The 23,231-nt window shown below is 29.8% G+C and overlaps 1 protein-coding gene and 1 long non-coding RNA gene across 3 annotated transcripts in view; one reads left to right on the top strand and one right to left on the bottom strand.

Moving 5' to 3' along the window:
• Nucleotides 1-23,231, bottom strand: part of LOC107446622 (transient receptor potential-gamma protein-like) — a 324,911-nt gene that overhangs the window by 167,613 nt on the left and 134,067 nt on the right. The gene's annotated exons all lie outside the window — the stretch shown is intronic.
• LOC122270492 (uncharacterized) lies at nucleotides 19,677-21,946 on the top strand. Its single transcript, XR_006225829.2, has 2 exons — nucleotides 19,677-19,968; nucleotides 20,147-21,946. It is a non-coding gene; the product is annotated as an uncharacterized lncRNA (long non-coding RNA).

The raw sequence follows: 23,231 nt of genomic DNA on the forward strand, positions 1-23,231 counted from the left end.
ATTTATGTTGCTAAGTTAACTTTCAAAAAATTCTATGGCTGGCAACAGCATTTTTATTTTTTAAGTTGTTTATTTTTATTTCTTTTAGAATTCGCTATTTTTTAGCGAAATGATTTTTAACCTAACAGAATTCTTTGCCGACTGCTTTCTCTATGAATGAAGAAAATAAAGTAAATATTTAACTGTTGTGAAAAGAATCTTATTTAGTTGTACAGAGTACTTCAGCCAAAATTTGAGAGCCACGTAAAAGAATTATATATATTAGATCAGAAACACATCATTAAAAGGCAGAATGCTTTGGTGTTTTCAAAACAAAGCAAACGTTGCCACCGGCGGAAAAGAAATGCAGCCAAAATTTGGGAGCCACGTAAGAGAATTATATATAATAGATATTATAATAATTGGACCAAATTATTCGACGCACTGTAGTGTTTTAATAATTGTATGCACAAGTTTACATGCAATACTTTTATATTTAAACAGACGTTTAATGGGTTTTTATACAGGAAATAATTTATATACATCCCATTTCTGTTTATTTTTAACGTATTGCATTACAATGTTAACCAATTGTTGCACGAGCATAAACAAGTGTAAGCCCGGTTTCAGCCTCTTAAAAGCAATAATGCTGTATAGTATCAACTTAGAATCTTACTATATATATATAAATGTATGTATATAAGTGTGCGTGCGTGATCTATTGATACAGATTAAGAACTAATTTTACATGCATTTTAAATTTCAATAACTAAAAATTGACTTTAGAAACTTGTACTGAAAATAAAGTTATGAATTGAGGTTATTCAGAAATAAAATGATCATGCTCAAGTGTTCTATTTTATGTGACACTAATTTCCTGTTACTTTCCCAACTTATCATATCCATTCATTGGTTTCATCGTTTTAGAAATGGATACAATCCATTCAATTGAAAGCTTTTATCGGTTATTTTTTTCCCAACGACCTCCATCTTTAATCTATATTCAAGCTTCACTGAAATTGAGTAGCAAAGCAAACATTTTAAGATAAGTCTTATGTGTTACCTAAAAGAACTTTAAAATAAACGAAATACTTAAAATAAATATAAAAAAATATTTGTATACCTTAAACGTTCTCGTTTGTTGAGTTTTTGAAAAGCTCGACATTAAAAATTCTCCACACTGATGGAACAAAAATTCCAACACCAAGAAATAATTATTTTAGAGTAATGAAATTTTGACAATGGCGTTTATCTAAGTAACATATTCAATTGATTTAAGATCACAAGTTAATGCAATTAAGAGAAAATCATTTCAAATGCAAAATACTGATAGATTAATAACTAGTGTAAGCACCAGAATTTTAAATTGATTGATTCATTAATTTATTCGTTGATGAATTTGGCATTGATAATAACAAAGTAATTAAAATAAATATAAGAAAATATTTTCATATTTTAAATGTTCTCGTTTGTTAGTTTTGAAAAGTTATTATTAGTCGACATTAAAAAATCCCCATACTGATGGGGAAAAAATCCCAACACCAAGAAAAAATTATTGTAGAATATTGAAATTCCGGTAATGCGTTTATCCAAGTAACATATTCAATTGATTTAAGTTTTACGATCACAGGTTAATACAATTAAATGAGAACCATTTCAAATGTGAAATACTGATACATTAATAACTAGTGCAACCGCCAGTATTTTGAATGCAAGATTGCAAACGGTCATGCATTGTGTCATTTTGTGGGATGGAGTTCTATTCCTGTTGCACTTAGTCAGTCAACACGGGAATAGTTAATGCTGGTTGCGGATGACGCTGAAGTTATCGTCCAATGATGTCCCATACATGCTTGATTGGTGAAAATCTGGCCAAGGCATTTCTGTGGGGTTACAACATCAGTATGAGGGCGAGCGTCATCCCCCTGGAAAATACCCCCTTCAATGGCAATAAAACAGCTTGAATCCCCAAATTTACAGTCAAGGGGCGTGAGTGCTTCACATGAATTAGCTTCCCTGACCATAACTTGAGCTCCTGTGTGTCTGGGCCGGTCGGTAGCTCACCTGACCTCCAATAGACCGCTGGCATAACCGCCAGAAAACACACTCTTCTTCTTCACTCTGTGGTCCTCAGAGTGAGTGGAATGCAAGAGTGTTGCTCAGAGCGGTACTTGAAGTAGCCGATTTGTTAAAATTTTCATTCTAAAATAACTCTCAACTGCCCGTCCATCCGATTAACCATAAAGTTTGCGGTAAAGAAAATTCTTTTCCTGTAACGTTTTGAAACCATTTACAAAAAGTGTGGTTATAAAACCATGAATACGAAATTATGCGGTTTTTTAACCATTTGCAATTAGTATTTTTCAAAAACGTAAAAAAAAATAATTATTTAACTAGACGTAGAAGCCCGGCTTTTGGTAAGGTAATGGGTTGAAGGTTCTTCATGTGTTGAAGGGAATGGAGGAAACATTGTGGTGTCAACACTAGGACTCGAACTCCAGTTTAAATTCGAAAAATATGTTTTGAAAGTTTTAGAATTGAAGAAAGGGCAGAATGATAAGAAGAATATAATTATGTCAAAGGGGGAATCTTGTAAGCAGCTTTCAGTACAATAACCCCAAACTTTAAATTTTCAGACTTTTGAAATTTAGGCCCAAAACATATTTTTTGTAGACTTAGATTGCTGAAAATTACGCCGTCGGTAGTTGCGGAAAATCATTACTTTATGTCCATTGTCATTATTAGCCCATAAAATAAGTACTTCATGCATATATTCGTAAAGTATGTTCATATCTCTTACACTTTTGATTCGCTGCTATTACCGAAAGCGCACATTTCAACAATATTTAATACTTATCTCGTTAAATACAAAAAGTTAAGCATAAAGCAGAATAAAAAATCAAAAAATACTCATTCTTACTATATATAAAATGATGAAGAAAATTAAAAGTCAACTGTAGTTCTAAAAGGATTCATAAACACTCTCAGAAATAAAACTCTCACTTTTGATAATTCAGAACTAAATTTTGAGAATAATTTCGTCACGAAATCACGTGATTTGTGCCAAAATGAGAATACTCAAATATAAGACGAAAATGTGCTATCAAATCGCAAATAAATCGATTTTGATCGAAAATAAAGTGAATTGATCGAAAACAAAGTGAGGCTGGTTTATATAGTGGTCGAGGATTCGCACCGGGAAAATTCCAGGATTGAATCCGGTTTCAGGCATGGTTTATTTTTCTGTTCTATCTATACTTCTTGCGTTGTATCACCGATGTTAATTCCTTGATAAAAGAATACTTGCAAAAGTTTCTTTTTTTTCTAAAAATTAAATGATGAAATTCTTTTTTTTTAAATTTTAGATGGACGAAATTTGTTTCCTTGAAGAGGTGACGGTAGTTATTTCGTTACGTTGACAAAATATTTGCTCGGAGCAGTTATCAGGAAACAGTTTCATCAACAAAAAAAAAAAACGGAAAGTTTCGTTATATTTCATTAATAATTCTTTACAGTGAAGCAAAAAACCACTATGAATTGTGGCCCATTAATCGAATTATTTTTGTAAAAATCCATCAAAAAACACTAAGCTTTATCTGAGATCTTTTTAGTATCATTTTAAAACTATATTATTAAATATTAAATGAAATCATCAAGTAATATCTAAATTGCCACCTAACTTGGAATGAAAAAAAAAATTACATTCAAAATATTTTTTTTCAAGCACGATTGATTTCTGAAATTTAGTCTGAATATTAGACTGAAGTAAATATTTACATTAATTATATATAAATGAGAGTCAAATCTTAGCTACTATATAATAACATATCCTATTTTAAAACTAGGTGTTTTTTTATAAGAGCGAGGTAAGGCAACTTTTCTACATTCAGAAAACAGTTCTAAAAAATTTAACTAAGTTACTATCTCAATTTTATTAGAATTTATTACTTTAAGTCTGTTTACCCAGTTATTTTTAAAGATCATAATTTATCTTTTAAAATTATATCTATTTAAGACACAAAAAGTCGTTTTAAAAATTAATATGATAAGTATAAGTTTGAGAGAAAAATATGTTTAAAAATTCAACTCTCTAATTTTTTTTAAAAAAATGCGCCATTAAGATAGATGAGAAGTTTAAGGTATTTTACTTAATTTGTTTCGTTATGAAACCGCTGCTCACAGGAAAATAGAAAAAAAGCTGTATATATATATATATATATATATATATATAAAGAGAGAGAGAAGGAGTAATAAAAGAAACATATATACATTTCAGTTTTTAATAGAGGAGTGTGTTTAAAAAAGTTTTTAGTTCATACTTTAGTCAATTATATTGTTTCAATATCAATGAAATTATTATAAATTAAAACATAAAATACTTAAAATGGTGGCACTTAAAAAACTAAAAACAAGATACTTAAAATTATAGCGAAACTGTTATTTTCAATTTGTATAAAAAAAGTACTTTTTGAACATTTATTTGAAAACCTAAAGTTAATCTTCTAAAATCTGAGGAAATGAACATGCATTCGCGAGAAAGTGCAACATTTCAAACAATTATTTTTATATCTGAAGTTCGTCCACCAAAAAATAAAAGCTAACATTTCAACTTATACACATCTGTGATACATTACTTTCAATTAAATTCTCAAACTGGTACTTACGAACATTTAAACTTTGATGCACTTATTCTATATGTATCGCTCTTGACTTGAATTCTATGTTTTTCTAATTCTCTGATAGAAGCCTTACAAAACTTTTACCATCAACAAAATGATTCAAAGGAATGTTGGCAAATCTCCAATGGAACTAAAGTTACCATCAACATAACAAAACGTTCAATAAAAATAAGATAACTCTTACTTTTTCAGAACCTCCCTAAGTATAAAACGTGATTGCGTTTTTCCTTTTAAAGTAATAAATGGGCAATTTGTTTTTGACTAAATAAATTAGAGGTTTGAGTAAATTTAACTGAAACAAATTTATAGAAATTTTTTAAAATTGCAATTATAGGCAATGAATTTTGCATTTCAATAACTGAATGATTTTATATATTCCTTTATTCACAGTTAAAGAATCCAAAAAAAAAACATAATTTCGAAGAATTGATGTGAAATTTTTTTAGAATAAGATATATGCCTTTAATCAAAATTGTTTAAGCGACTAAATGCATAAGAAATTTGAGTAAATTTATCGAAAATCAATTTATTGAAATTTTTAAATTTGTAAATATAACAATGAATTTTACCTTTCAATAATTGAATGACTTTATGCATTTCATTATTCATAGTTATTTGTTTAAAGAATAAAAAAAAAGTTCGGAAAATTGATATACTGAAATCTTTTTGACGAACTTATATGTTTTTAATCAAAATTTTTTAATTAGCTGCTTTTATTAAATGTGTCATATGAATTAATGAAAATATTGCTAATCTAAACCGATACCTTTTTTCTTTAATGAGATAATAAAAAAAATACATCGCATTTTCAGATATAGCTATCAACTTTCTAGCTAAGATATTTTATTTGAAAAGTTCTATTCTACCTGTTCGATGTTCTAAAAGTTCTATTCTAAGCGTTTCTATTCTAAAACAGAACACTTATTTTCTTCGCTTTTATGCATTATACTTAGTTTTAATGAGATTAGCAAAAAAAAGCATAAAGGAAGTATGATAGAAAATATTTTACCAAACAAGGGTTGAGCACAGGCCAAAAATTTAAAAACAAATTTGAGATTCATTTTTAAAAAGAAAAAAATCTTAAAGCTTTTTTAAATGCATATCAATTTATGAACATTTAAAATTATTGGATAAAATCCAATAAATTTATAAGTAGAATCACAATATTCTATGTATCGTCAAAAATAATTTGTTATGAGAAGTTTTTGAATTAAATTTGCCAACATTGAAAATAAGAGAAAAATTAGCGTAAAATATGAAGCTCAAAATAAGTTTGAACAAGAGAACTTAAATAAATAAATAGACATTACATCCTTTCTACGCATTGAATTTTGGGTCTGGAACCACCCAAATTGCATCTTAGTATTTAAAAATCTGATCAAAAACTGTTTAAATGGGTTCTCTATTGCCTCATTGAACATATTCATTGATATTGGTCAAAAATGAATAATTCCACCCCCCAGAAATAGGACATTTGAAGTTGGTCCCTTCTTAAAACTAGGGAGATGTTTGATCGATGAATATTTCTTATCAAAACTATGGATGCGATATTCCTAACATTTCTTAATAACAAGATTCTTAACATGATCTTTCATAAATTTTTTATTAAAATTAACAATTAGATGGTATTTTTGCTTGTTTTAAAATTCTAAATATCTTTTTAAGGCCCGAGTTTTAAATAATGGAAGATAAAGCGATCTTAAAAATATTTTGCTCAGAAAAAAATAAACCCATTTTAACATATTTAAATTAGCATATTTTTTTTTAAAAAATTCTATGGATTTCACTTAATTATTCTTTTTTGAAGACTTATAGTTGTTTCTTGAAGAAAGAGGAATTTTTATTTTTTGCAAAAATTCAACATCGTAAATCATCCTATACTATGCTAAAAAAGCATAGTGAAGGTCATTATTTTTTTAATTTATTTCTTCAGATTCAGCCATGAAACAAAATCCACTATACAATAAAAAAATTTGCATAAATTTATTTAAAATTGCTTAGCACCTTTACATAGCAGTACTTGGTCGTTTTACAATAGGAGCAACACTTACAGCGCCATCTAAAACTTTTTCAATCCTTCCTTTCAACATTCATTTTCAAAAGATGAAAGGATTTTCCGTACAAGATTTTTCAATGTAGGTATTTACACCTCTCTGGTTGAGCAGTATCCCGCCAAACCCTCTGTAGCCTGGAGGTAGTGGGTTAGAAACCCGCCGTAACCCTGGATTCACGTTCTTTCTCTGAATTGTGCTGCCTGTTTTTCTACTTGACAAAGGCATCTAAGCCGTACTAGTGTAATTGATTACACAAGCCAGCATATGTAGGAGCAACAATAAATTTACCTAATGTTATTCTATTTTTGGAGATTTTGTTCTGATTAACGATTAAGAATGTCTCAGTAGAGTTAGAATGGTTGTTCTTATATCTGAGATAATATACTTCTTTGTAAATATACAATGAAAGCGCCTGTAATACTACTAAAAAATTCTTGGTTATTTAAATTTACTAAGGAAGTGTTTTTAAAAAAGTTTAATCCTCTAATGCTACTTGAAAAAAAAAACTGTGTGAATTACTAGAAAAACTTGTGGAATCCCAGTTTCCAAGATATTCTCTAATAATACTACAGCTTTTTTTTTCTTCAGTGTCGACTCCAAAAAAAAGATGTTTATATTCCATAAAACTCTCCATAATGTTACACAGAGAGAAAAAAATGTGGTCAAAACTACCAAAATAAGGTAAAATTTACCATTTCTCTGGCTCCAAAAAGCTCGGCAGTTTATACTGAAACGCTTCGATAATGATTTTGGTAAAATTAGCCAAAAAAAGCACAGTTCTTTAATGCGCCATAACATTTATTAAATGCGGTAAAATTTGGTAGTTTTATCCTGGTATCTAATTGAATAATTTTAAAAACCAAAATTTCCTGCACACTGTTACCCTATGAGTAGAAAAATTAAGAAATGAATGATTTAAATGCCGTAAGTTTTGGTTTTATTAACCAGAATTATGAGTTTCTTTTACCAGAAATGTGAGTACCATACAGTACGACAAATTTTACCAAAATTTCCTTCTCTGTGCTTCAAAATTTCCTTCGTCCCCCGACCTCACCTTTCTTACTATTTTGCATTCTAATTAAAATTTTTGTCCAACGAGACTAAAAACAATTTTATTTTTACAAAGACAATCACTTTTGAATAGCATGTACACCGAAAACAAATCACAAAGTTTTATTTTTTAAGTGATAAAATTATGCTAAACGTTCTCCGATTTATTGAACGTTTTGACTCAAAAGAAAATTTTATTAATTCAAAGTAAATCGTTTTGCTAATTACTTTTGGCTCCATTTAAATTATCAAATTTATGAATATTTCCGTTCATAAATATGTTTGCAAGATTCAAACCTAAAGAAAAAATTATTTTTCATAGTTTTTTAATTTAAAAGAGCAACGAAATAGTATTTTTACGTATTTGAAAGGCAGAAATATTATACGAATTGAAAAGAAATCACTAGTGAGAAAGAAAAGGATTTTAAAAATCTCCTTTCATCATACAATAGATTTCAGAACATATATTTTCAGGAAATAATTATTTAAATAATGTGAAAGAATTGTTCTTTCAGACATATAATTAAGACTTTACGTGAAGGAAATTATTTTATTTAATAGATTCACGAAATCCTCCTTCACTTTATGAACAACTGAATATACTTTTTTTAAAAAAAGAATAGGATATAAAAATTAAAATGAGGTAAAAATCCAGTCATCACTTGTACATTTTTTACCAAAAAAAAAAATAACTTTAAATACTTTTCTGAGGCACTTTGGACGATTTTCTTAGAGAATGATTCTTAGGAATTTTTTTTTCCATATTTGCATTAAAAAAATTATGTGCAGTGTTCAAATAAATGATGCCAGCAAAGTAAAATTAAGAATAATGAAGAGAAAATTAATAAATAAAGCAATCAGTGGTCCCGAGAAATATTGATTAAAATTATAGTCGAACAAAGAATAATTAACATTCTACTTATGCAATGCATTAATAAAAGTTACATTGCACATTGTCAAATGTTCTAATAAAATTAATTTGCATTTTTCTTATTTCGCGTATTTAAAGTCAATGATATAAATGCATTGCATGTAAAAAAAAATTATCACCATATTTTGCCATATAAATGAAATAAATAAATGAAATTGTTTAATCCTATAATTTGAAGTTTAATCATGGACATGTAACAAAATAAAATAAACTTTGAATCTTCCCTTATTTTGATATACAATGGAAAATGACTTATGAGACAAACACATAGAAACAACGATATTTTTGAAAGTATTTATCACCGTTTTAATCACACAATGGGGAAGATAAGTACTTATATAATTAAATCATTACTCACACAAAAACTATAAAATAAAGTTATTTTACCTCACACGATTTATGGAATTAATAGGTATTTCAAATTTGGCATTAGTTCCTCTTTTTCTCTCTCCTGAAAGTCGAATTTTTTATCCCATTACCTTATCAGGACGAATATTAAGTTTACTTAGAATTACGTTAAGAATTACTTATTTTCGGATGTGAAGCTTTGTCTATCCTATTTTTTTTTTAATCAACATTAATTATACGCCAATGCATTCCAAGAGCTCTTTGCAAGACCTTTTTTTAACAGAAATTTGAGATTGGCATCAAAGAATTGAGAACATCAAAGAACTTATTTGCAACGAGCCAAGCTTTAAATGATGTCAATATCGATAATATTAGCTTCTTGAATAAAAGTCTAACGTTTTTTTATTTTTTTTATTTGTAGATGAAAAATATTTTTTCTTGATTTTCAATTAAATTTATTTCTTTTTATCACCAATGGCCCTCCCTCTTGGTTCAGAGTCTTTATTTTTCACTCTTTCATGCAAATGGGATGCTGCAGTGTATAATCGCAATTAGCAACTTCTTACCCCGATCGCAACATACTCACTCATCTTCCAAATAGTATCCTGCATAACAATATAAGCACTTTATTGCAGGCACGTACAATCTGAGTTTAATTCCTACACGGTAAAAAAAAAAAACTTTTTTCTGGACTTTCTCCATATATTTGACAGTTTCAAGATATTTTGTTGACAAGCGATTTTTCACCCTAGTCAGGGTTCGGTAGTTCAAATTCTAGTTTTTTCCATATAGCTTTGCTTACCGTAGGATAACTTTACCTTTCCCGAATCATCATCAAAAAACTTCACTGGCTTCAAAAATATACAGATGGAAATAAAATTCGCCATGCTTCAAGGGTTTAGAAATAAGCGCCCATTCTCAAGACTTGCCAGACGTGAATGAGAAGAAACAAAATTGATTTGAAACAAAGTTATTGAGCTTGGCCAGAGGATACTCTGAGTGCTCTTTGTTCGCCAAGTTATTCCCTTTTGTTACTTCACGTCCGGAAAGTCTTGAGAATGGGTGCCTAATTGTGAATGCTTATCGACTTTCATTTCTCTCTGCATATTTTTGAAACCAATGATATTTTTTAATCAAGTAAGTGAAATTATAGATTTTTTTAATTTATTGGGTTACCGGGGGATGTAAGTGCACCCTCTTGACATCTTGTGAATGTCCATGCCAATATGATTTGTCTCTGTTTTATTATTGTCTTTCTTTAATGCCTTTTTGCATTTTATGCAACTATTCAATTTTGGTAATTACTGTACTGGTTGTATTTTTTTAATAAAACAGTTTAATAAATAACTGCTTGCGAGAGGTGCTAAAATTAAAAGAGTCTAAAGGGCTTAAAACCAAAATTAAGGTATTTATGGAATATAATTTTTAAGGCATCCCTCAGTATTGAATTAAAACAGAAATATATCTTTCTGCATAATTCTTCATATTTTGAGCTAATAAATAATAAATGTAAAATTATAAATGTAAATAGTAAATAATAATAGTAAATGTAAAATTGAACTCCTAAATAAAACTTCTTTCGATATTTTTTTTTTTAGTGTTTACTCAATTTATGTTGAAAAATGAACATCGCATTGATAGAGTTTTTGTGGTAGTGGCAGCCGGTTGATCGAAAAATTATTAAAATTCATTAAAATAAGCGAAACTTTAATCCTGGAAAAAATTCAACTTGCAACGTAGAACTAATTTTTCAAATCTTATCATTTTAAAATATAATTTTTTCATTTAAAAGAATGAGAAAAAATATTTTATATAGGTGAAAGAAAAATTTGTTCTCAGAAACCTTTTAGTAAGTTTTTGCACAGATGTTATGAATAAAATACGGTTTAAACAGCTTTTATTTTTAACTATATATTACTTTATCTTTAGTTTTGCAAAAGGTTAATGTTTATTTATTTTAACTCATGACCAAGCAATTTATAAGTTTTTTGTATTATCTCATCGTAATTGCGACCATTATAATAATGCAACGTTTTCCATAAATTTATGTTATGCCTTCAATTTTCAATAAAGAAACCTCGTGATTTTCCTCTAACTAAGTATGTTTCATTGCGTTATTATTCATGTGCGTATGATTTTATCCCTCTTGGGAGTGACGAGCCAAATCTATTCCCATCAGAGTTCACAAAATGAATTTAATAAATAAATTAAATTACTCAGAGTATCCGTACCGTATGTGACAGAGAAATAGGATTTTTTTCAATAGCAACTTAATGAGTTATTGTACTTACAGCAGTTATTTTTCAAAATGAGCTGATTTTTCCTATTAAATGTATTTATCTAATCTATAATTGTTATATTTTTTTATGAGTTGTACGAACACTCTTTTAGATTACATTATAAGTGAAATACTATTAGATTATTTTTCGATCGAAGAAAGCGATTAAACATAATTTTTCTTTATTTCTAATGGCAGGGCAAAAATAAAAATAAATGAACAGGAAGAGAAGCAAACAATAAATTGACCGAAGTCATAAGTTCTCTGGCCTTCCAATAAAACCCAGTCTCGGAGTCGCCCCTAAGGACTGCACAGGTGTCTATTCATAGGGGTATTAGAGTTACAGAGGGGGGGGGGGCTTGAGAAGATCCGGTGAAGGTGATCTGCAAAGCAATCATGTCCGGTTAGTAGACGGAATTGGGCCACAGCGTGCCGACGTGGACGCTAGGAACCCTCAAAAGATCTTCAGCTTTCCAGCGCTCCGATTTTACTTTGTCATTTATTTTTTCACTGAATTGCCCTTTTAAAGTTTGTTTTAAATAAAGCTTCACAGAATGAAAAGAAACTCGATTGAAGAAGCCCTTTTTTGCCAGGGCATCTACTTGCTCGTTTCCAAAGAGGTCGCAGTGGCCCGGCAGCCACTGGAAAATCACACGTTTCTGCTTTTGACACAGTTCTTGTAGATGTTGCCGACACTGGGTGATTTCATTTGTGGCAACCTGTCCAGCTGAACTGATCGCCTGAATTGCGGCTTGGGAGTCAGATAAAATTGCAAAATTTATCTTCAAAGGTTATAAAGTGCTTAAGAGCAATGCGAATGGCTTCAACTTCACCATCGAAGGCAGTTCGGTGCTTCTCAGCGGAGGCATAAAAGGAGAATAAGTTCGAGAAAGCCCCTGCAGGTTATCATAAAAAGAGCCATCTGTGTATAAGCGCAAACACTCCGGTTCTGGGTACCTCTTGTCAATAGTTTCTAAAGCATAAAACCTTAGAAATTCTGGAGAGTTGTCTTTCTTGAGAAGCCTGACAGAAAGACTCAGGTTTGTTTCGACTTGAACCAAATCCAGTGGATTCGGAGGCTTTCCAATCTCTACAATGTCAGTTGGCAAATCAAAATTCTACCTGAGGTCCCGAACAAATTGAACAAAGCCTTTTTGAGTTTTTAGCTTTTTTACACTTAATAAAGAATATCAATTTTAGAAGTGATTCACTTTTAAATTAAAACTTTCAGAAAAAGAGACGTTTGACATTGCATCTTATTTATCACAGGCAGATAATAATGCTGTTATATAAATTTCTAAAATGTATAAAACAAAAGCTTTCCTCATTTAAGATATTTTATTTTATTTTATAACCGTCGTTGAACAGCAGATCCAATTTTCGGATTTACGACTACTAATGTTCAACTCCGTAGCCTTGTAATTTTAAACCCACTGTAGAACACAAGGGAACTACTGGATCAAGTAATAGGAGAAATTTGATGGAACTAACCCGCATTTGTGTTACATGGAGAGGAAGACCACGAGAACCTCCCAGGGTTAGTCAGACGGCAAGGGGACTCTAACCCATGATTTGTCTACCACTGAGGATATTTCACGTCAGCACTGAGGTTGTGCAACCCGGATGCGGAATTCTTATCGACCAACCATCTCTGGGATTCGGACCCGGCTAACCTCATTGGAAGGTGAACGCTCTATCTCCTGAGCCATCACGTCTCATTTAAGATATAAAAAGAAAAAAACAAATGCATAAACTAGAGAATAGAGAAATTTCGAAAATGACAAAAAAATATGCGCCATGAAAAAGTTTATAAAAGCTCTCCTAACATTAGTAATCTCTCCAAATCTTAAACAAGCAGTACTAAAAATAATAAGAATTTCCTATAGAAGAATGGGTTTTTATAAATGAATTAGCAAAGTCAGTAAATTTGGTTAACAAAAAATTGAAAAACTAAGTATTAACTCTAATTATTGTAAATTATTAGTTGTAAATTTTATCTTTAAGCTCAACTTTATATATAATTGACTGAAGATGAAAGATCTGTCAATATTTTTAAAAGCAGCTTGCTTTCTTCATTTTCAATGCTGACATTACTAATTACTAAGTCCGATTACTTGAAGTTAAAAATTTTATTCTAATGAAAGATGCTACCTTGAAACAGTAAAAATGTAGAATACTTGAAAAAAACTATAATGAAACTAAATGCTTTAAATTTTGATTACTCCAATATGTTTTTTTTTTTTTTGACTATGTGATGGAAGCCGAAGTATGGAAAAATGAATGTAATACATGCCAAACAGACAATGGTGATAAATTAATTAAAAGGAGATGCATGCTCATAAACACCACTCTGAACCATATATTATTTACCACAGATATACTCATCTAGAGCATATCTATGGTAATATTCATACTGTTAAACTATTATATTACAGATACCAAAAGGTGAAGCCGCGAGATGTCTTGTATTTTCTAACCGTCGTTGAACAGCTGACCCAATTTTTTGGGCTTATGACTGCTTATGCTCAACTTCGTAGTCTTTTAATTTTAAACCTAATCCAGAAGACAACGGAACTCCTGGATCATGTATTGAGAGAAATTTGCCTTCGTTGAGGACTTTTTGATGGAACCAAGCTACATTTGCGTTACATAGAGAGGAAAACTACGAAAGCCTCCCACGGTTAACCTGACGGCAAGGGGACTCTAACCCATGATATATACCACTCTACCACTGAGGATATTTTACGTCTGCACTGTGGTCCGCGGGAGTCGGGTGCCGTATACACCAGCCATCGCTGGGATTTGAACCTGGTCCACCTCATTGGAAGGCGAAAGCTCCTGAGCCACCTCTCAATCTTGTATTTATTACTATTCTATTGGTATTCAGAAAGGTTTCAAGGTCGGTCTTCAAAAACGTTTTCAGTCCCCAACTATCAGAGTTTGCAATTTGTCCGAAATTTCTTGCATGATTTTGAAAAAAATGCTTGTAAAAAGAATGAAAAGGGTATTCATTCCCTTTTGTACGTGTTTTCAGCAGTTGCTGTTGTAAATAGTAAATATTGATCCCAGATAAATATAAAAAAAGAAATAGCAATTGAGATTTGTTCCACGATTTTAAAAGTTATGCAATGGACCTCTCCACTAAAAGAATTTACAATATAAGTATGGATGCCAATTTATATTTAAATTTTCCCTTTTACATGGTTTTCCAAAATCAAACCAACAAATGGACTTGTCATCTTTTGTAACTTAGTGAATTAACTGTTTACCGAGTTAATAACCAACACATTTGTCGCAACTTTTTTCCAAATCTAGAAGAACACACAGAAACAAGCAGAGCTCGTTAAGAGCAGTTGTTCCAATATTAACAAAAGTGAATATTTACAAAGAAAACAACTAAAACTCGTCTTTCAATCAAGAGAATCACGAACCACAGATTATTAAGTCACGTTGAGTGAGAAGAGATTTGTCCCGTTAAGAGATTGCATGCTACTGTAACGGGAATCATTTTCACGTCTTACTCTTGAATTAATTAATGAAATAATTATTTTACACTTAGCATCTTTTGTGGTTGTTTTTCAAGGGGACTTCGAAGCCTACATGGGTTAGTTGCAATTTTAACCCTCTCATGTTCCCTGATGCTTTTTATTACATCTCTAAATTTTTCCACTGAATTTTGGAATATCTTGTAATCTTAATCCATAGTTTCCGTTTCGTAGTCTAACATAGAACAGAACATATAAAGTTGACTACTCCGGTAATTTAACCTCCCGTCTAAGTTGACCTCGTCAAAAGAATAAATCTAGAATAAAAAAGGAGCAAAACTTCTGCATTTTTTCAAATGTCTATCTTATGTGTTGACAGGGGAAATAGATCAAATTTTTCGAATAATGTTCATGAATACTATACTCTCTTAAAATGAAAGAGTGATTTCCCCTACTCAAATTGAAATTGTTTTAACTCAACTTGAGTGAAATACACTCTTATTTGAGCGAAATTCTCGCTTTGCGTTTACTCAAACTTGAGTGGTATTTATTGAAGCAATATTTGAGTGCTTTCAGCTCAAACTCGAGTGATTTATTTATTATTTAATTGCGTGCGAGCTATAAGCTGGAATTTCTATCGTTTTATTTTAAAAAGCAAACGATAATAAATCTAAATGAAATTGCTATGTTCCGTAATCTAAATAGATTATGTCTTCGCTTTTATTTTACGTTTAATTTGTTTCTGGAGAATATTTCACTTAATATTTTGAATTAAGAAGAATTAAAACAACTTTTAGTTCACAGCGGTATTTCTGAAGAAGAGGCTGTTTTACTTTTTGGTAAGTAGATATACCTTGTTGTTTGTATTTTTAAAAAACTTTTATTAAGAATATGTTATATGCATATTCCATTGAAATTAGCTGTTTTTCAGCGTTTTTAAATAAAACACTATTCATTTAAATTATTTGTCAAAAAAAACTATTAAAATTGAAAGAGTAAAATGTGGATGATTATGGAATATTAAAAAATCTAATTCCATGCTAGAATCTTTGTCAAAGCATGTGGGAATATATATTATATCTGATAAGAGTTTTAGAATTTTTTCAGATCTCATATTAAAGTTTCAACATTTTATTTTAATATAATAAATTTATATCCATGTTTCAGTTTTTTTGATGTATAATTTCAGTGCAAAACATTTGTGGATAATTAATTTCATATCATTCTATACTTCTTTTATAAAATATATTTACGAAATAATTTACTGTTCACACAGTCTATAATTGCCGTTATTTAAATTGCTTTCCATTTATAAAATTGACTGTCTTTAATTTATGAAAGTTCACATTTGCAAGATCCATTCATTCAAATCTGTATCTTCAGATGTTCGATGCATTTTATTATAAATATATATCATTCAAAGAAAAAGTGGAAAATATTATATTCAAAAATATTAAATAGTATCATAATGTAACGGCTCTTCGGTGTATATATATGCATATACTAATTTCAATATTCATCTGTACTCGTAATTATTATAAAATTTGATATGAATTAATGCATGTAAGCTATTTTAACGCTATTTTTTACCACGTGCTAAATAACTCCATTTTGTTCTCTTTAACAGCAGTGAACCTATGTCTAGGAGGAGAGCAACATTACCCACGCCATACTGTCACCGATAGCCGTTCATAGGATTAGCCACATACAGCACACAACAGACAACAACGCATACAGAGAGGGAAACATCCATGCCCAGAGCGGGATTCGATCCCGCCGCCACTGGCTTCACAGTCAGGCACGCTGTTCGCTAACCCACCTGGCCAGTAAACTCCATTTATAGATTCCCTGTATTTTATATAATTTATTAAAATTAATTTTGTTCTTATATTCCAGTTCTCACTTAGTATTCAGATTCAGAATAAGTTCCCTTCAGAATGTGTAGTAAGATTTCCTGGTGTAAGCATATTTAATAGATTTTCCTATAAATGTGAAGGGGCAAAACTGTAAATGTGCCACTTCTCTAGGTTTTTAATAGTATAGTTATTTAGGTTATAGGTATAGTTTTTTAATAGTATACATAAGGGAAATATTTCGTGACCGAAGGATTACCACTACGGTTAAATCATATGATACATATGATTGAGACAGCAGAGACTCCTTTTTTTAAAATTTATTTCGATAACTGAAAACGGATTTACATTCAAGGAGAAACAAGAAAAAACCTGAATGTTGATGAAATTAACTTTGAAATTTGCAATATCATAAATGAATGATACTGCACATCATGATTGAAATATATTCACTTAAATGATGCTAGTTATGAATAAAAAATGATTGAAATTCACACAAATTCAAGTTAAAAGGACCCAATCAAGTAATACTTAAAACCACTCAAACACGAGTGAAAATCACTCAAGTTTGAGGGAAAACGATCCACTCAAGTAATACTGAAAATCGCTCAAACACGAGTTAAAATCACTCAAGTTTGAGTGAAAATGATCCACTCAAGTAATACTGAAAATCACTCAAACACGAGTGAAAATTACTCAAGTTTGATTAAAAAATTTTTCACTTGAGTGTTTTCCATATAACTCTTTCACTTGAGTGTTTTCCATATAACTCTTTCACTTGAGTGATTTTATCTGAAGAAGAGAAGGTCGCTTTTTTCTAGATGAAAGAGTTAAATAGCACTCAAGTAGAGTTATTTTCACTCGTTCATTTTAAGTAAGTACTTAATTCTATAGAATTTTCATAAAAAGAAACTTCTTCTAGGAATATTTTTATGCAATTAAGTTACATATTAAAATTTTCCCGAATTGGCGAATAGTATTTAAAACTAACCTGAATCCTATTGTGAGTTAATTGTGAAAATATTAAGAGGTTTTAAAGGCCAAGAAATTTATTTTGCAAGTAATAAATTTTAAACTGTTCGAATGAATAAAATATTAAGTGTTTTTAATCGTATAAGTTTTGATTGTATTTTAAAAAATTATTCATAATAAACAACATGATGCAAAAAATTGCATTTTTGTTTATTTATATTTTAACATACCAGTTCATTATTATATTCTTATAACAAATTGTAATTCCTCCTAGTAATTAATCGTAAAACAAAATAAATTAATAGGTTAACAAAATTTAATTATATTATTGATTGGTAATTTGAAAACAATAATAAACATAATGACTCAATAAATCCTGTCTAAGTTTACCATAAAAACAACACACCTGCAAGCAATTAACCTAGTCATATATCGCTTTATATGAAACAAATGTCATACATATTTCAATATTATACTACAGACAAATACTACTGGACTAGGTTGCCGTGTTTTAATATAAAATCTCCTGAGATTTCGACAAATTGTAAAAGTTTTGGATATTTTATAATCAAATAAATTGTATTCAATTATTTAAATTAAATTATTTAAAACTAATTATTAAGATCGTATTCAATTTTTGCTAGTTAACTTATTAATTTTATTGGCATATATTTTCACGAAAACTACAATGCTTGCAATTAAGTTTTTGGTCTTTGTCAAACTTTTGAATACGATCAAGCTCTTTTTAAGCGATATTTAATTTTTTATACATCAGAATATAAAATGCTTCATTGCTCTAAAATTCGAACCACTTTTAATTCCCAAATAATGAAAAATTAAAACATTAAGTTGCTGGAATTAACTATACATATTTTCGGATTTTCTCTTTATTATTTTGAACAGGAAAAAAAACTATCTGAACTTCTTAGCTAAAACATGTTCTTTTGTCATAAAAAATATCATAAAATACTTTTCACAGAAAGCATGCCACATCTAAAACACGAAAACGCGAGGATTTACATAGTTTTTATCTTGAATTGCGTAATCAGTTTGTCTAGTTGACGTATATTGTTGAGGGTTTATTAAGGAAATATTGGGGCATAAAATCGATAACTTAGGTAAGAAATATCCATAAAACAAGATTACCCGAATACAAATTTTATTGTTCTCCCATTGCATACAAATGAAGCTCTGCATTTAAATAATGCCACAAATCAGGAGTGAAAGAATTTCAGTCGACAGTACTGAAAGTAATTGATTTCGCTGTTATGTAGATTTTCTATTCAATTTATATACATTATTTTATAAGATTCTATGTAAAATTATAATTATCACGTGATACTATACAGCTGTATTGTTTTTTATCGGATGGAACCGGTTTGCATTTGTTTATGCTCCTCTATCAATTTTTTAACATTGTAATGCAATACGTTGAAAATAAATACAAATCGGAAGTATATAAGCATATAAAAAATCTGCTGAATAAAAACCAATTACATGTAGGGTAAGCCGACCAGTGAAGGAAAATTTCATATATATTGATTAAAAATAAGAATTTGAAGGTTTTTCATTAGATTGATTGCTCACAATAGCTTACTGCCAAACAATAGGAAGTAATCTAGCAATTTTTTGGAATACCTGGTCACATAAACTTCTCTGGAAAAAATTTCGAATTTTTTATTATCTCTGCAACATCTTGTTTCTTTGAAAAAATCAAAAGGTAGGTGTTTGTATTTATATGTTTGAAGTGAAATTAATTGCATGTAATAGTTTTATTTTTCTCACTGTGAAAAGAGAAATCTAAATATAGTTATTGAAGTTACGTTTTTTTTTATTTTTTTTTTTAAGCATCATAGCATAATCAAGTACTGAGATAAGGGGGTGTTTATTCACTGGATCACCAAACGATGAAAAACCAGTGAAGGAACAAGTGTTCCTTTTCTGGGTTTTTTCTAAGTTAATGAAAATGAAAGAAAAAGTTTAATTTTCTTGTACCTTTAGTGATGTTTTGCATCAAAAGTATGTTAAAAATACAAAAAACAACAGGCATGTTCCTTTACTGGGCACAGCTTTCCCAGTGAATGAACAGTATGTGTTAGCCAATTTCCGCCCTGCGTCATAGTTATAGGATAGTTCATTTTCACCATTATAAATAAAGCTATTCAACGTTTCGCCTTCTTTTTCTACCCCCTAAAGAGTAATGGTTTCACCCTACTTACTTAAACCGGTTTGGACCGGATGGAAGCATTTTTCAGCCAGCTGCAGACACGTAAACTTCGCCATTTTCATGATTTTTTTCTTGCTGAATATCATTGTAATCGTACGAAAAGGTTTTAAAGGTAAGTTTAAATATTTTTTTCAAATTTTATATTTCAGATATTCTATTAACAGATATCTTATAACGTTTTAAAATTATTTTTACTTTTATTAGTTTTAATTACAAATTTAAACTACTGTCCTAAAAATAGGACGCTGGGCGGATTCGTTAAATTTTCTGATATTTAGTTTATTTCATAGGTGCTCAAGATGTCGCTGAAAAAAGTTTTTAAAATTGCCGAAGAAGCGGTAGAATATCTATTTTCGGAAGAATTATAGTCCGAAATGATTGCTTTGCCACCTGAAGTAGATGAATTAACAGATGAAGAAGACACTAAAACTCTAGACCTATCTGTAAGAGACGTTGTAAATAGTATTGGAATTTCTGTACCTTATGAAAACTATGATGATCATAGAGAGAATGATTTATCAAACAAAAGTAAAAATCGAAGTTGCTCGGAATCAGGATCAAATACACGTAAGAAAGGTAAAAAAGAGTTAATAGCAGATTGGAAAAAAGTTCCGCCAAATTATAATTTTTCTGATAAAAGTAATGCCTTAAAAATAAACTATGAAAAAGCTGTAGGCACTTTAGAAGGTCTATCGCCCGTATAAGTTTTTGTAGAAATTTTGTCTCGGACATATTTGGAGCGCATTTTAATAGAAACAGAAAAATATGCTAAGCAATGAGAAAAAAAGCAAATTTTTCCTTAACAACTGAAGAATAAAAAACATGTCTCGATTTTTTGATTTTATCTGGATATCATACACTATCAAGTGAACGTGACTATTGGTCAGATGAAGATTTAATGGTTCCTATAGCAAAAAACAGATACTTAGAAATAAAATATGTGATTCATTTTGCTCATAATAATGAAACTAAGTACCGAACAAATGACAGAGATTTTAAAATTCGAAAATTAATCACAGAAATCAACGCAAATTTTCAGAAATGGGGAATTTTTGACAAGCATCTATCTATTGATGAAATGATAATTCGATATTACGGTCATCATTACTTCATGCGTTCATTAAAGGTAAACCCATAAGGTTTGGGTATAAGATATGGGCATTATGTGGGAACATTGGCTACTGCTATAATTTTGATTTGTATTGCGGCAAGGAAGTTGTCGATGCTGCTTCTACCGTGGTTCTTTCAAAAGAGCCCTTGGGAACTCGAGTTGTAAAAAAAAAAAGCTTCAACCAGTTACTGATCCCAATAGTCATATAGTTTACTTTGATAATTTTTTTAATTCCTTTAATTTGTTAGTTGACCTAAGAAAGAGTGGATTTCGAGCAACAGGAACAATAAGAATTGACAGAAAAGAGCATTGTCCCCTTGAAATTGATTCTACTTTCAAAAAGACTAGCCGCGGTTCACATGATTTCTACTTTGACGTGAAAAATAAAATTACTGCGGTAAAATGGAATGATAACAAATGCGTTACACTTGCGACAAATTTTGACATAATAGGGCCACTAACATCTGTTTCAAGGCGCGAGAAAGGAAAAGCTGAACAAAATAAAATCGAGCAGCCATGTCTCGTAAACAATTATAACAAAAACAGATTTAATCATGTAGAACAACAAAACAGAGCCAATCATGTAGATTCTCATGATTGGCTCTTAGAGAAACATACCATAAGAATCCGTGGAAAAAAATGGTATTGAAAAATGTTTACCCGAATTTTAGACATGGCTGGTGTAAATACCTGCACAACACAGTAAATGCAGAAAAAAAGAGTATCAAAGAAATAAGGAGACGTACTGCAATAGCCTATCTAAGAAAAGGCAACACTGGAAAAACCAAGTTACATAATTTCATCTCGAGTGAAGGTAATAGACACTGTTAGACGTTGGCCATAATATCGATAAAAAAGAAAAACGATGTCAAATGCATAATTGTTCGGAAAAATCATTTTGCATGAAATGGGATTCTTTCCAAATTACCATAAATAGTGTGAATAATGTTTAAACTTAATAAAAAATGTCAAATTTAAATGTGTTTAATTTTATTTTGCATTAAATATTAAAGTTCAATTGTTTGGGAACAGAAACGTAATCAAGTAACTAAAAACAAAGGAGAAGTACGAAGAGTTCAAAAACTTCCATATCCGCCCAGCGTCTTATTTATAGGACAGTAATTATCTCGGATCCTAAATTAATGATGCGGAGTTTAATTGCATATTATAATTAATTTAATTGCTTAGAACATAATTTTAAAAGTTTTTAACAAAATTTCAATTTTAATTTAAGTTAGGGGTTAACAGGTTAATATGTTGACACTTTACTTTTCAATTCATGATTACAAAAAAAAAGCTAACATTTTCCAAGTATTTGTAGGTTATAATTTCAAGAATAGACTTGTTTTGAGATATTTGTATGGCATATAAATTCATAAAGAGCATTAAAAAATAACCAAAATTAAGTGTTCCTTTACTGGGAAATTTTGTGTTCCTTCACTGGTAAGAACTGTTCCTTCACTTGGTCTTCTTACTACTTGCTATTTGAACCTCCAAAACTGTAAGACAATATTATGTAAGTTCTCTACAATTTTTTTGCATAATTTTCAGTTAGTAACAAATATGTTGACTCTGTCATTTAACTAAAATTACGAATTTTGAAATTATTAAGATATATAAAAAGGTAAGCGAAGCTTAAGTGGTTAGTTTACCCTACATATGTTTAAATATAAAAGTATTGCATATAAGCTCATGTAATTATTAAAAAACTACAGTGCATCTAATAATTTGATCCAATTATTATGATATACTAATATAATGCTTGATATAATTCTATATTTATATAATATGTCTTCTAATTTATCTTATCGTCAAATTTATATTGTATATTGTCAATTTAACCAACTGATACACTAACGCAAACAATTGCAAGCCGGTTTCAGTCACATGAATACAATAAAACTGTATAGTATCACCTGATAATTAAGATTTTACATAGAATCTTTAGACCTGGACCTGCTATGACTTCAGATTAAACTTTTTGGTGTCAGATTTTAAATAATTTTCATGCTCTCGAGTTTTAGTTGATAGCATAGGGTATAGAGTCTAAACAATAGTAACATGGCCTACAGCCTTTCCTGTTCGCCACGTTGCTAAAAAGTCAATACAAAAATTGACCAAGTCAAGAATAAGCAAAACCAAAAAACATCCTAATTCAAAAGGTATATGGTGATATTGGTTGCTGGCGAGTTAGAACACTTTTCATTATTTTTATATTGATTTATATTCTTTGTTTATATCATATATATATATATATATATATA

Source organism: Parasteatoda tepidariorum, chromosome X1 (genome assembly GCF_043381705.1).
Source record: "Parasteatoda tepidariorum isolate YZ-2023 chromosome X1, CAS_Ptep_4.0, whole genome shotgun sequence".
NCBI classification, from domain to species: domain Eukaryota; kingdom Metazoa; phylum Arthropoda; class Arachnida; order Araneae; family Theridiidae; genus Parasteatoda; species Parasteatoda tepidariorum.